The sequence below is a fragment of the Poecilia latipinna genome, unplaced genomic scaffold (genome assembly GCF_001443285.1).
Source record: "Poecilia latipinna isolate Pla-1442-1.1 unplaced genomic scaffold, P_latipinna-1.0 Scaffold1848, whole genome shotgun sequence".
Classification (NCBI taxonomy): Eukaryota; Metazoa; Chordata; class Actinopteri; order Cyprinodontiformes; family Poeciliidae; genus Poecilia; species Poecilia latipinna.
Window position 1 is genome coordinate 113,483 of NW_015114464.1, and position 14,626 is coordinate 128,108.

At 39.2% G+C, this 14,626-nt stretch overlaps 1 protein-coding gene across 1 annotated transcript in view; it reads right to left on the reverse strand.

The window, feature by feature from the left end:
• vwc2 (von Willebrand factor C domain containing 2) overlaps nucleotides 1–14,244 on the reverse strand; it is a 52,130-nt gene extending 37,886 nt beyond the window's left edge. The window contains exon 1 of the mRNA XM_015014799.1: nucleotides 13,994–14,244. The gene's annotated coding sequence lies outside the window, so the exon portion shown is untranslated. The remainder of the gene's footprint in view (nucleotides 1–13,993) is intronic.
• Between the last annotated feature and the right edge of the window lie 382 nt (nucleotides 14,245–14,626).

Here is a 14,626-nt window from a genome sequence, read left to right on the forward strand (position 1 = left end):
TTCATTTCCCTCACACCCAATGTTTGGTGTGATCGCTGAGCTCCTTTTAATGGGCTGCAGTCAGTTTGACACAGCTTACTTTGCAGAAAAAATTTTGATTATTTAGCACTGACAGACCCAAGTATTAACTGGAAAGTTGTGTCAAAGCTTATTTATGACAAGTTATTAAAAGAGGGCAGCTGCTCATAAATGGGTGCATAAGGTTCCTGACAAAAATGTCCGTACTCCCTATTATTCCAGCTTTTAATTATAAGAACAGACTTCTACATTTTTCATTGTGAAATTACAGAGTAATTGTGAAGTGAAAAGAAAATTATACATATAATCAGCCCCCTGTACTCTGATACCTATAAATAAAGTGCAACCCACTACTTTCAGAAGTAAAGGATAAAGTTTTTCACAATTTTACCATGAGTCAATTAATCATTTATTTTATTGTGTCAAATGTGAAAAGAATTGATCAAGTAATATTACTCAAACAGAGAACGACTGTGATGAGAAAAACTTCAGTCGTTGTGCTTTTATCTGAGATTTTAGATGCAGGCTGATAAAATCCCGTACTTGCTTTTTGGCTAACTTCGCAGCGATTTCACTATCAGTATTGGATACTGGTATGCTCAATCCATCATTTGTGAAATTTTTTTATCAAAAAATGTAAGTAATTTGCTAACAAACTCAGCAGTGGTACCCATGGTAACTCTGGAGGAGCTGCAGAGATCAACACCTTTGTAGAAGAATCTACTAGAGGTTAACTGCACAAATATGGCCTTTATGGAAAAGCAGCAAGAAGAAAGCAAAAGTTAAGTAAAAGAAAGAAGTCAGGATTGAAGTTTGCTTTAACCTACAAACATTTGGAAGGAGATTATCTGGTCAAATAAGTCCTGAGCTGAATTTTTGGCCTACCGGGTGAAACATGGCAGTTTAGCCAAATAAAGGCTGATGCTGTAAAAATACCTAGTAATTGAGACTTGGGAGAATATTCACCAGAAAAATAATCCAAAATATCCCACCAGAACTACAGTGGGCTGGTTTATATTAAAGCATATTCATGTGTTAAAAGTGACCTAGTCAAAGTCAAAAGCCTACATCTAATGGAGAATATGTGATTTGAAATCCCAGCTTGCAGATGCTCTCGATTTAATCTGCCTGAACAAGAAGAATGTGCAGGAATTTCAATCTGCATGTGAAAACTGGAGGTGAAATCCCAAAGACTTGCAGCTGTGATTTCAGAGAAAGACGCTTCTGAAAAGTAATTACTCAGAGGATTTCTATTTGTTCAAAATCAGGAATCATTTTCCCTCCACTTCATCATTACACGTCTCTTAGTGTTCAACACAGAAAATCCTATGAAATATGTTTAAGTTTTATCTTTGCAACATAAAATGTGAATTTCCTAGAGGTGTGAAAACTTTTCAAGGCAGGTTTAGCTATGTGGAAAGAAACAAAGCAAACCAGATGGAACACGGATTCAGTTTGAGTGAAAGCAAACCAGATTCCCGCCGCATGTTTTAGGTGACGCCTTTTGATATTCATGAATTCAGCTTCATTCTGCGGGACAAACGATGGCACCGCTATCACACCGGCGGTGTTTGAGGAGCGTTTCTCCCTCTGAATTGCCGTGTTTGAGGCGGAATCCTTGCAGGCGGCGGCGACAAACGAGGAGGAAGCAGAGCGAGGTGCATACCGATAACGCTGCTGCAGCTGACAGAGACGGGGAGCGATGAGCCCTGGCCTCATTAGTAAAAGGACCTCATTTGTCTTTTCTCAGCCTCACCTCTCCACCCTAACAGCTGTTATGAGCTGTCACTCTAATGCCGCCGCCATGGCCGCCATGGCCGCAATGGCCGCGCTCTGTGTGGCCCTCGGGGTGTTTGGCAACATGAAGCAAACTGGCCTGGGCAACACGATGCTGCTTATAGAGGACTGGTTTCCTCACTGCCTGTGTCTAACGATGAAGCAGACTGTTTACTGCAGCTTGTTGTGTCACAGATTCATGTCAAAATGTCCCCCGAGTGAATGTTGGTGTCATGGCTGGCTGAGTAACGAGTCGGGGTAATGCGCTTTAAAAATCCAAATTGGACATAAAATATGAAAGAGCACACTTGGCAAATAAGCCAAGCACTCAATAAAAATGACTTGTTGATCCGAAATGTGTGCTGGATACAAATGTGGTCAGCCAAGACCACAAAGGAAGAGATTTCAGAAGAGTTACTCTCTGGACGTTAATTCTGTACCCATTTCTGCTGCCATGCCTGTTCCACAAAGAGTTCAAAAATCTTACTTATAACTTAAGTGTTGTGTGCTTTTCAGGCACACAGTGCCAATTTATACCACAATCAAGAAACCGTATTAACATCAGTTGTTATAAGAATGCCTTCCTGCTCTTTCTGAAACCTTCAGGAAGTTATCACTTCACAGGAAGCTGTGATTTTTTTTTTTAACCAGCATTTCTCTGAGAAGCAGCTCCTAAAATGAGCTCAGCTGATGCTAACTCTAACAGGTGTTTGCTAATTGCTGCTGGCTAGTCTGAAGGAGATGAGTGGGAGGAGCTAAATCGCATTTTGAACAGCTGAATGGTTGCCATGGAGATTAAACGATTTCTCAAACATGCATGAAAGAATTGAAGCAACACTCAGGTATGTGTTTGATGAGAGAAAGAAAAGTGAATATACTGTACTGATGTGATACTAATATTAATCTACTGATACTAATCTGGAACAAACTTCCAGAAAACTGTAAAACTGCTGAAACCCTGAGTTCCTTTAAATCAAGGCTCAAAGCCTCCTGTTTAGAGCAATGATCAACATATTTGATGAATATTTGCTTGATGATTTTGATGATGGCATTAGTCAAAATACAATGTTTTGTCATTTACTGTAAAATATCAGTCTGAGTGTTTAAATGTGTTTCACTTATTGAATCCAAATTAAATTTTCAAAAATAATCAAATTTACTAAGAGTTACCTGTAGATGGGAAAACACAAGGAATAGCAGATTAATGATTAATAACTTCTATACAATCTGATCAACTAAACTGAGGCATAAATGAACAAAAATATGCTTCAGTTCCATTTAATTTACAGGAATTTTCAGGGGAGCTAGAAATTGTGGCCACAGATTTGGCAAATAATTGTTTCTGTGAACTGGATTCCCTCCAAATAAATCAAAACATTTACAAATTATGTTCAACTAAAGATTTTTTTTTTTTAATTTTGGGGGGTACCGATAAGGTTGGAGGATTCTTAAACGATGTTTGTGTAGTAGCTTCATTCATCTACCTTCATCTTTTAGCACTTTTCCAATCCTCCAAACAGCCCTGAGCCCGAAAGAGAGTATTTACCTTGAACCTTAGAATATTTTTGCAAAGCAAGGACATTTAATTATTATTCTAAACTGAAGTAATTATGGAAAAAAATGGGTCAAGTGTGGGTGTCCTAACCAACACATTTTTTTCTCTGTACTTCACCAGTCTTCACATTTTTCTCAGCAGATAGAGATGGAAACTATTTAGCTCAAAATATAGGCAGACATGCATTTTTTATGAAGCATATAAGTATCAAACAGAGAGAAAAATTATAAATAAACAGATGATTGGCAGTTTCTTTCATTTCTTTGAGTCTGTGAGAAATTACACCCATTGGTTGTTTGTGCAGTTTGGGGAGGTGACAGAAATGTGACTAATACGGTTATTAATTATGCAGATTTTTTCTCTGCTGTTTACTTGTTTGCGTTTGCTCTTTGAGAACTGACAGCTGAAGCAGACAGCCTTTAAATCATGCAATTTCACTTTGAACTGCAACCAATTCACACTTCCTGCACAGACCAGTGGCTCCAGTCTCCAAGTGTTGTTTGTTGGCAATGAGGAAAAGAAAATGAAGCACAACAAATATTTGCATAAATGCAGAGCAATATGCTTTACCACCTTCGCAAATTACTTTTCTTTTTTCTCGACAGTCATTCCATCCATATGACATCTCCCCGCTTTAACACAAACCTTATCTCCACTGAATGTTTAGCTAATTTCCACTTCTCAGAATAATGTCCAGCTGGTGTCATAGAAAGACATTTAAATGTAATGCAGTGAAATCTTATTAAGATGAGGTTGTAGATTATCCTTTTCACCCATTCTTCATGTTCAAACACTCTTTTATTTATATTCTTGTATATAAGCCATCTGATAAAAGGTCAGAGATTTATCTCTGGCCTACAGCTCTGCAAAGACTTTTTTTTTCCTGCTTTGCTGCTCTAAATTCAGTGCTTGCAAGGACATGCTGAAAGAGAGAAAACAAACAGGAAAAAAGATGTGACTTAGAGACACAATGGAGTCTGGGGAATACTGTGGATGAATTTCCAAACTGTGACAGAGACAAAGTCATTTCTGAGGAATCATGTTCCCAACACGAGGCGCTAGCCGCTGTGGAGTGGAGGTGATGTAGAAGCTATCACTCTGTTAGCACACAGAGTTTACATAAGCCGACATCGTCAAGTTCATTCGCACTGCTGACACGTTTAAAGACCCACTTCATAGATTAACAAATAAATAAACCTGAGCTATGAGTGAGAAAACAGCTCTCCTATTAACCCTTCAACTCTAAATAATGATCTCTGGGAAACAAACACTAAGAAAATTAGCACCAGACACCTTTTCAACCACGCAGAGCAAAGCGGACATGTGCTGCAGCTGTTTGTACAAACTCTTCCAAATAGCAATGTAGCTGCAGGCTAAAACATATTCCAAATTAGCATAAGAAGAATTAATCACCTGCACATGAATAAATCATCAGTTTTGATGATTATGGCTTACTTCTGTTTTCTATAGTGGAAATGTTCTGTTATGACCTGCAGGACAGATGACCAGCAGAAAGTACCTGACACCGTCCAGCTGCAGGGAAAGACACAAAGAGCCTCTGCTATCCAAGGAAAGTTTAGTGGAAGGAGGAGTCCGGGTACGTCTAAGGTGTTTTCACACCTGATATTCCAGTAGACTTGGTTTGATTGGAGATCAAAATTGCAACATTTGTCAGTATTATTGTTAATCTAAAAAATTTTTTAAAACAAGTTTTTTAAAAGAATTTCTGTAACTTTTCAAACCCAGAAATGTCCACCTTGTTCTAGAAAACGTATGAGATTAATCTGAAAATGTCCAAATGTTTTCTAATAGACTTTCAAATTGCCAAACTAAAATTTCCAAGTTTTTGTTGAAAACTCATTATGAAATGTACTCTTTTCGTCTATCTGCAATGGCTCTAATACATCATCATACACAACAGACAGTTTCTAATAAAAAAAAACAAACAATGGTCCAAGTTTCTCCCTTTGGATTACAGTAAAGTTTGCATTTCATTTGGAAGTCGGTCTGGTGGAGGAGTGGAGTCTGTTTCCACAGGAAACAGTCAGTGATGCCAAGTCATCTGCTGGTTCTGGTCCGCTGGGTTTTCTGAAGTCCAAAGTAAAAACAGCCGTCTAGCAGAACATTTTGGACTCAAATCAGCAGCAACAGAAACGTGTTGTGTTGTTTATCTAATTTAAATACGGCAGTAAGAATTGTTTTATTGTCCTTACATGCATTAATGTTTGTCCCCTGATCGCTGTGCTGCTGCCGCACCAAGCTGTTATCCAGTGTTGTTTCTGAATACATCTTTGATTAATAAATAATGCTCCAACCAGCCGCAGCGAGCCTAATAAACCAGCAAACAAACTACACATCCCTGGCAAACAAAACAGGCTAATAGTGCACATTATCCAATCATACCATTAGAGATTAATGGCTGAGTATTTAAATTACACAGCCTAATGTTGTGTCTGTTGCACCACTGAACCAGAGGATGGAAATGTAGTCCATTCAAATCAGAGACCTGACAGGTCGAGCAACAGGAGGGGAAGGGGCGCTGAGGTCACTCAGCTGCAGAGGGAACCGTAAAAATGCAACGTAACAGAGAAAAAATGAGTCAGAAGAAATGGTGCTGTTCCTGCAGATGTGCTTCAACTACATAATATATCATAATGTAATTAATATTTCAGGTCTAGAAATGCTTACAAAAGTTCATGGGGATTGTTTTGTCACTTCAGTACCTTTCCCAAATTAATTAACTCAACTATTACATTACTTACTGTAAGATGAATGCCTGGCTCTAAATAATGCAGTTCTTCTTCTTTTGTTTGAGATTATGAATGTGCATCATGTTAGACTTAAAGCAATATGTGTTCATCACTTGGTTGAATTAATTTTCTCAGGACTCCTTCTGTTCCAACTTTAAACTATAAATTATTTAACGGTTCCTCCACAGAGTTAAGACCTAAAACTGATGACCACATTCACTCTCACTCCTTAAATGTGCAAAAACATTCAATTAAATTGATACTTTTTTTTATAGCAGTGGCTTAATAACACTCTAAAAAATTGAGGAAAATCCAACCTTTAGTTAGTAGAGGAAACAAAAATCAAACGTTAAGGAATAGGTTTTTTGTTGTTTGTTTTGGTTTTTTACAGAATATCAGGTGGTGTAATTACTGCCACCCTCATTTTGTCAGTAGGGCAGCACACAGAGAGAGGGATGTCTGACCATTTATTACTGCACAACCTGTATAAAGCAGGGGTTTCCAACTCCAGTCTTAGAGGGCAACTCTGATGCAACTTTTCAATGCATATTTGTTGAATCAAATGAACATTTTATTACCAGGCGTCTAAAGAACAAAAATATATTTAATTTTTCTGCATTGGAGCAGAAATGCATCAAAACATTGGAGGCCAAAGAACCTAAAGAAGATCTGTTTTCAGTTTTCCATCAGAATCCACCAGGTTTTTATTTAAAAAGCCTCGTTGTTTTAAAGGATTCATGATGCCATGCATTTTAACAACAGGCCCACAGCACCACACATCCTCCTCCGTACTCAGTGGGCATGAGGTGCCTGACCAAACGTCCATCCTGTGATTTATTCCCAATGCTTAAAAGTGTTTGTCACAGAAAATCCAACATTTTTATGTTTGTAATGGAAGGAAAATAAAATACTTTTTTATAGTATTTTTAGCCTCTAATGGTTGTCATGGAAACTTGGTGACCCCCAACAGTGAGTTTTTAAGATGTATTTTACTCAGAGTTGAGTAGTAACCTGTTACATTTACTAAGTTATATTTACTTGAGTGACTTTTTGGAGACAAATTGTACATTTAGGAGTGTTTTCACTACGCTGTACTTTTTACTTTTACTCGAGTAAAATTTCTGGATTCTCATCCCAGTGTGAGTAACTTCACCGGATGAAAAACAAACATGTTTTGACCAAAAATTAACTAGACACAGACACACACCTGCAGTTTTTGTTAAAATTTTATAAGTTTTATGTTGAAAAAAATAATAATTTGGGAAAAATAGTACTTGGTCTTCGTCCAGCTTCTTGGCCAGCGGCTGAAATAAATGGCCTTCTGTGTCACATCAGTTTATTCTCCAGGAAACAAAGTCTATTATTATAAGTCTATTATTATAAGTCTATTATTAGTCATAGAGTCTAACCAGACTTTATAACCGTCACTGCTCCCAACAAACTCATAAAGTTTTTATATACATGCTGGTACTTCAGCTGTTTTTAGTCATTTTAAATAACATTTCTGCTTCTATCTGCACATTTCTGTTTTTTATCACTTATTGTAAATAGTCTGATGTTCCTAACAGGTAAATATATACACACATTTTGTACATTTTGATCCTACACAGCTGGACATTCCTTTGGACCAGATTGTTTGATAACTGCAGAGTATTTATGTTGAAATGTAGTTTTTAATCACACAGTATGTTTTATATATATTCTTATCTTTGCCTGAATCTACGCTTTGACTGCAGTAAAATGTCTCCAATGTGGGATAATAAAAGTATTTCTATTCTATTCTTAATTAAATGTTCCTACACTGCAAAAACACTAAATCTTGCAGTTTTGGTCTAATTTCTAGTGCAAATATCTTAGTATACTAGAAATAAGACAAAACTATGTTACATGTAAAGTTTTAGTAAAGTAGGAGTTTGATTTCAGTCAATAATCCCTTAATATTGATGAAAAAGTTCTAGTTCCTTTGGCAGATTATTTCACTTATAACAAGACATGCTTCCAGTATCAGTGCCTATATTTTGCAGAAAAGTAACTTGCAAGTTAGTTTTGTCTTATTTAAAGTATTTACAGTAGAAACTAGACCAAAAATACTTGGAAATATTTTGTGTTCTTGCAGTGCAGAAGCTGTGAATCATTTGGAACAAAGAAGAAATGTATTTTACAGCTATCTGCATCTTTACCAAGCCTCCATGAATAAGAACAGTTTGCTAAATACTCAATTCTCACATTAAAACTAAAATCTGGAAGGAATTTGACCTTTCATGAAGAATGTGTCATCCTCTTTATATCACCAGCCACTCCTCCGTTTTACCTCTCTGGATAATTAGCATCATTTTTGCTCGCTACAATAAAAGCTGGAATTACGTCTTTGCAGCAGGAGAAAATCATAATTATATTCCAATACACAAAAATGCATTCTGTTATTCTGCTCTCCCCCATTAACACTGCACATTTAAACGTTGTCGGTCCTCTGCTATTAACTCAGAGAACCGACAATGTTCCCACTTACCACTGACATTTAAATGTCTGCGCTTCTAGAACCCAAATGAACCCAACATGGGCCTGAGCGTTCTTCAGCCGGAGCCACGGCGTCTCTAAATCCCTCTGTCAAAGACCAGAGTCCCATCAAGGCCCGGGCTGCGGACCAGAACCTGCCTGACCACCCGCAGCGCCGCGGCAGAGTTTAATCAAGCGTGCAGGATTGAACTTGCTTCCAGGTCAGCCTTGCAGCGACGCTGACCGGAACGCGGCGGACGTGTGACTCACAAGTCGTTGTCATTTTTATCACGGAGCAGAGCGAGTCTGGACGATGCGTCTTGACAAAACAACCTGAGATCTTGCTTTGAGTTCGGCTCTGGCCAGTAATTCATATAAAGCGAAGTGGCAAGGCCTGGCCGACACAAGCGGCAGCAGTCAAGCTGAGTAAACACTGACCTGCCTCCCGCTTTCATCTCTGATGTCACTCAGGAGGTTTCTCCCAGCGAGGTTGATCGCTCTTACACTGACACAATAACGCTATAAATAGGAACGAAATGCACTGAGGCGTCGCTTTCATCTCCAGGAATTTTCCACACTCCAGATAAAATGTTTCCACCCATTTGTGGATTCCTAATTACACTTTAGTTTTGGCTAATACTCCTGGATTTGGGTGAGTAATGGCTGGTTTGCAAAGATGAGGCTGAACATGGGTGAAGTTAACAATGATCATATCTTCATCGCTGTTTGTGGGTAAGTAGGAAAGAAAGCAGTGAAATTATCTGAGTAAATATGAACAGAGATAAAGTGTCATGGCGCCTGGGTCAGATGTTCCCAGTTTCCACTGGCTGTAGGTTATGATCACACAGAGCCTTGATGCTCGGCTCCAGTTCTTATTATTTTACTAATTAAGTGTGCCACAGTCTTCTGTCTGAACACTTTATGACTCCAAAGCGGCCCGCATGCGCAGAAGAAGAAAGTAGACGTCACACAGCAACGCATTGTTTACAGAAGTGATAATTGATGGATCCGTTTACGGATCGATTTTAAATTTATTCAGCAGAGATTATCGCCACAAGTTCATAACCAGACAGAGGAAGCTAGTAAAAAAAGAACAGCACTAGCGACAGCAACGGCCTTTACTTTAGCATCGACAGCTGCAGCTTCTGAAGTCTGATTGGATGTGGAGTCAGAGCTGAGAGAGCTGGGATTGTGATGTGATGCTTCACTGACACAGACGTCTTTCATCAGTTCCTAATTATAATTTTCAACCACTTTAAAAATCCAGATTTATCGTGTCTGACTTCTTCTGGCGCAGAATTATGACCAATGACGTAAAAGTAGGAAAAAATGTGACTTCAGACTATAGATGCTATAGATGCTATAGATGCTATAGATGCTATAGATGCTATAGATGCTATAGATGCTATAGATGCTATAAATGCTATAGATGCTATAGATGCTATAGATGCTATAGATGCGTATCCGCCTTCAGTTCCACATATGGAAATGGCACAAACTAGATTTTTTGTTCTGGGGTAAATCAGATTTGAGTCACGTTTACCTGCTGTGTGAACGTTAGATCTGTCAAAGTACTGGATGATAAATTGTCCCAATAATTATTACAATAAACAATACTGTTGTTGTTTTGACACCATTTTCAAGAAATAATACTGCAAGTTTGTTCACTGGATGATATTTTAATGATCCAAAATACAACAACCAAAAACAGTAAATAAAATTAGGGAAGAAAACATTTACACCCAACACCATAAATAAAACTGATTATGGGGAACTGATGTTCTGCTGGGATAACTTCAGTTCTAACTGAAGATGTATTGAGGATCCTCTCAGTTTGAACAGTGTGCAGCGGCTCATGTCCTCTCCTCTTGAAGGTTCAGTTTGACACATTCTGTCTTCCTAAACTTGATTAGGACCAATGAGGCTCCATCTTGGAATCCAGAGAACATTTCATGGTTAAAATTAAAACTAATTTCTGTCCTTCGGTATTCACACAGATAAAGGACAACATCTGCTCACAAATAGCTAAAATCCAGGAATACCTGAGCCAAACAATAGCAAGTAGCAATTCGCCTTCATATTTCAGCTTCCCAAACTGCAGTTTATTTCAAATATTTAAGATTTACTCACAAAATAATCTGAACAGGGAATAGATAGGAATCCACTGAATGTCTAAAATGTCAATAGACATCAAGACCAGAAGTGAAATCTCTAAAATAGAGACTTTCCGATGTTTAATAGTTGTGTGAATGTAGGAAACATTCAGCCCAACTAGCATAAAAGTGCCTGGAACAGATGCTGGAACTCAAACCAGAAACACGCCTCCAGTTTTAATGAGCTGAGCTACACAAAAGCATGCTGCATAATGCCACCAGGACTTTTTATGTCTTCCTGTCACTTTTTAGGAGCAAATTAAAGTTTAACTCTCACTGCATCATTCCTGTGACATCAGGGAGATTCGGTGAGTTAACCTCTACGGCTCGGAGGAGCTGCCATGCAGAGTGAGGCAAACTTATGATTCTTGCTGAAAAAACTCACATTTTGCTTTTGTGAAAACACTTTGTCTCAAATTTTATCCACAAAGCTTCTTATCGCCAATACACAGTCTGTGCAGAAAAGAAAACGGCTTCATATTTATTCTCCTAATCTTAATCCACACGAGATGAAAAATGACAATATCACAAAATAAAATTAGTTATGTTTTGCTTTGTGCTTTCAGGTGGTTTTGTTCCTTTCTAACTTTCCAGTTGATTGATCTGTGTATAAACTAACCGGCCACTTCATTAGGTACACATGCACAGTTATGCGGCTGCAGTGGAGCAGCTGGTTGTGGGTTCAAATCCCAGCCTGGAGTCTTTCTGCCTGGTCTTTAAACTTCTATGTGCAAAAACTAAGGACAGATGTGAGCTTTGGAATGGAGAAGGAAGTCGTGACTTTCAACGTTGCATTGTTGTTATTGGCAGATGGAAACTGCAAATATTCTCAGGTTTACTGAGAAATATCCAGTAAGAGGCTTTAGACTGTACGACTGAAGCAATTAATCAGATTATTGAAAAAACTGTCAAGTAATTTAGTATTCAATTAATTGTTAGCTGAAGAGTACAGACTTTAAAAAAGTAATTTACTGAAAGAACAACATACAACAAATATTTGTCTTTAATAAAGAAAAAGGAAAATCCTCTGTCTGTAAAAATGTTCTGTGCAGAACTCTACAAGTGGTATTTTAAGCTTCTCCTGGTTCAAATTGTGTAAAACCAAAAACATAATCACCACATCAGCCTTATCCTGGACTAATGTTAAGTTAAGCAGAAAGTTGATGTTTGAACATCAGCTGCAGTTTCATCCTTTGCTGAAAATGATCGAGCATTCACTAAAGAAATGCCACGTTGTTGCATTAAAGGCAAGGAAATGTTAATATTCTTACCTTAAATATTGAATTGAAGGATTTGTATAAGAGGCCAAAAAAACCTGCAGAATTCTGATTAATTGTCAGAAAAGTCGATAGATTAATCGATTACTAAAGTAATCGTTAGTTGCAGCCCTAGTTGTGTGGATAAAAATACTTTGTTGATGCCGAAAGTCAAAGCAGAAAAGACAAACTGGTTCCATTACTGGAGCTCCAGTTAGTGGATGGACTCCAGCAGAAAACCAAGAACAGGAAATTATGCAGGAAAAGACTCACCAAAGTAAAAGGTTGGAGAAAATAAACTGCAGATTGTAATGAGTCTTGAGTTCAGTTGCAACATTTAGACGGCACGATCAAAAGTTGACATGAACAACACAAAAACATGCCGCCTTGTATCAATGCCTCAGGCTGGTGGAGGTAGCAAAAAATGTCTGGGTTTGTTTCCTGGCACAATTTGAGTCCTTACATGTCAACACCACAGAATGCTTTAGTATTATTCCTGATCATGTCCTTTATGACCTCGAATACAAAGATTTCCTCTTAGCTACTTCCATGTCATAAAAAAGACTGATATACTCCAGTAGCCTCCATCCACCTCTGGCATAAGAGATGACAGTGAAGCTGACAAATCTGCAGCAACAGTGTGCAGCTGCTGCATGTGGATAAGGAAGAAAATATCTGAGGAATGCTTCAGACTCCTTTTGGAGTTTATTCCTCAAAAAATGAAGAAATAAAAGGAGCAACAACCTGGTACTAGATAGGTGTACCTAATAAAGTGGCCAGGGCATGTGTTAATATACCTGAAACAAAAAGATTGTGTCCACTTAGACAACACAGTGATTTGTCTGATTGGTGAATGGCCTGGCTGGTAGAACCTCGCGCAGACAGGAAGTATTCATCAGAGTAATCAGATTCCCGTCAACTTTTCAAAGTAAAATCCAGCATCTGTCCCTCCTGAGTGGATGTCCTTCAGAGGGAAACGCAGCTCCGCAGGGCTGGAATTAACTCGGAGAGACAAACCTGCCCTCAGCAGGGCGCACAGTTCATTTACTGCACGTTACAAGTTCACTGAGCCAACATGAGATCCACACGGCAAAACACAACCAGAAAGCTGTTTACTGTGGGATTTTACATCAATTTCAAGGAATTTACTGCGGATTAGATGTGAAATGTTTAGATAGCTGGTTTGGAACCGACAAAACTGGTTTCGGGTTGTGTAAAGAGTGATTTAAATCTATTTTTTAATGCGCACAAACAGTGTGAAACGATGAAACCCAATTAGAACATAAAGGGACACCGAGGAAGGATCCACGAATATTAAGCCATCTGCCAGTGGATGCACAAAGCTGCGGGGCTGTCTAATTTAATTTTATCCTCTGACTGGAAATGTTGCGAGTGACCCAAATCGGACGAAAGTTTGCCTAAACATCCCACAACAAAAAAACCCACAGCCCTTCCAGAGCTGTCACATAATCTCAGGATTATGGCAGTGCAGCAAGGTGAACATTTGCTCATGCACAGCGCCTGGCAGCAAAAGTCCGGGGCTGGAAATGAATGAAGGAGATGGAGAGAGAGCGAGATGGAGGTCTGACAGTGATGGACAGGCAGAAAATGTTGTTATTACAGCAGCATGCAAATAAAAGCCAGCAGCACAGACTATATAGACCTTATTATGATGCAACCACCTGCTTGGATGGGCAGTCTGAATTTATTGCATTGTGCTCTTTTTTGCAGAAAGGATGCTGCATCCTGAAGTGATGAAATCTCCTAATTTAGCGAATAACACACAGTTCAGTCACTCTGCTGCTGCCTCCACAGGTGCAACATCCTCTTGTGGCTCATTTAGCCTTTTTTAAGATAACATCCACAGCAAGTGAAAATAACAGCAACATCAGAGTACAAACTGCGATTAAAAAAAACATTAAGCAGTGCTAAAAGTTGATTTAAAGCCAGCGGGATCCATCATAACGCATCCAAATGAATCAAATGTACCTGTGATCCTGGAAGTCAGTCGGATCCGTCCGTGCGCCGGGCTGAAGCTCAGCTCTCGGACAGCAACAAATGATCTGGAGTGGAGAAATGGAAACTGACGCTCGTTAAACGCGCAGTTTCCCCGGGAGGAAGCGCGCGGGTCAGCGGCTCAACTTTAATCACCGCAGCGAGGGGAAGCAAAGCGATGCGCCGCGCTGCCAAACAGCCACTGATGTCCCCGCAAAGCTCGCACTGCCACTTTATTTCTCACGGTGGTGTGGCGCAGAAATAATTTATTAAATAGAGGGAGCGGGGGGGCGGCCGCTAGGTGGCGCAGAGAGAGGTGAAAGAGGGCGAGAGCAGGCGGTCAATTAGTGCGGTTCAGGCACCGCTGTGATTAACCGCTTTGCATAATTATCCGCAATTAGAGAGCAGCGTCACGTGACGCAGCTTGGTCAAAGGGTAATTTGGTGCAAACTGACAAAAGGCCGCAGAAAAGGGGCTGTGGAAATGCAGATAATTGTGATAATTGTGGGCTCTTGCAGAGACGTGAATCAGCTGGTGGGCCAGAGATCTCGGAAATAAATCCACAAGCAGAAACGGAAGTCAGTGTGACAGAAGGGAAGAAAACGGAAAGAGATGTAAAAAGAGCAG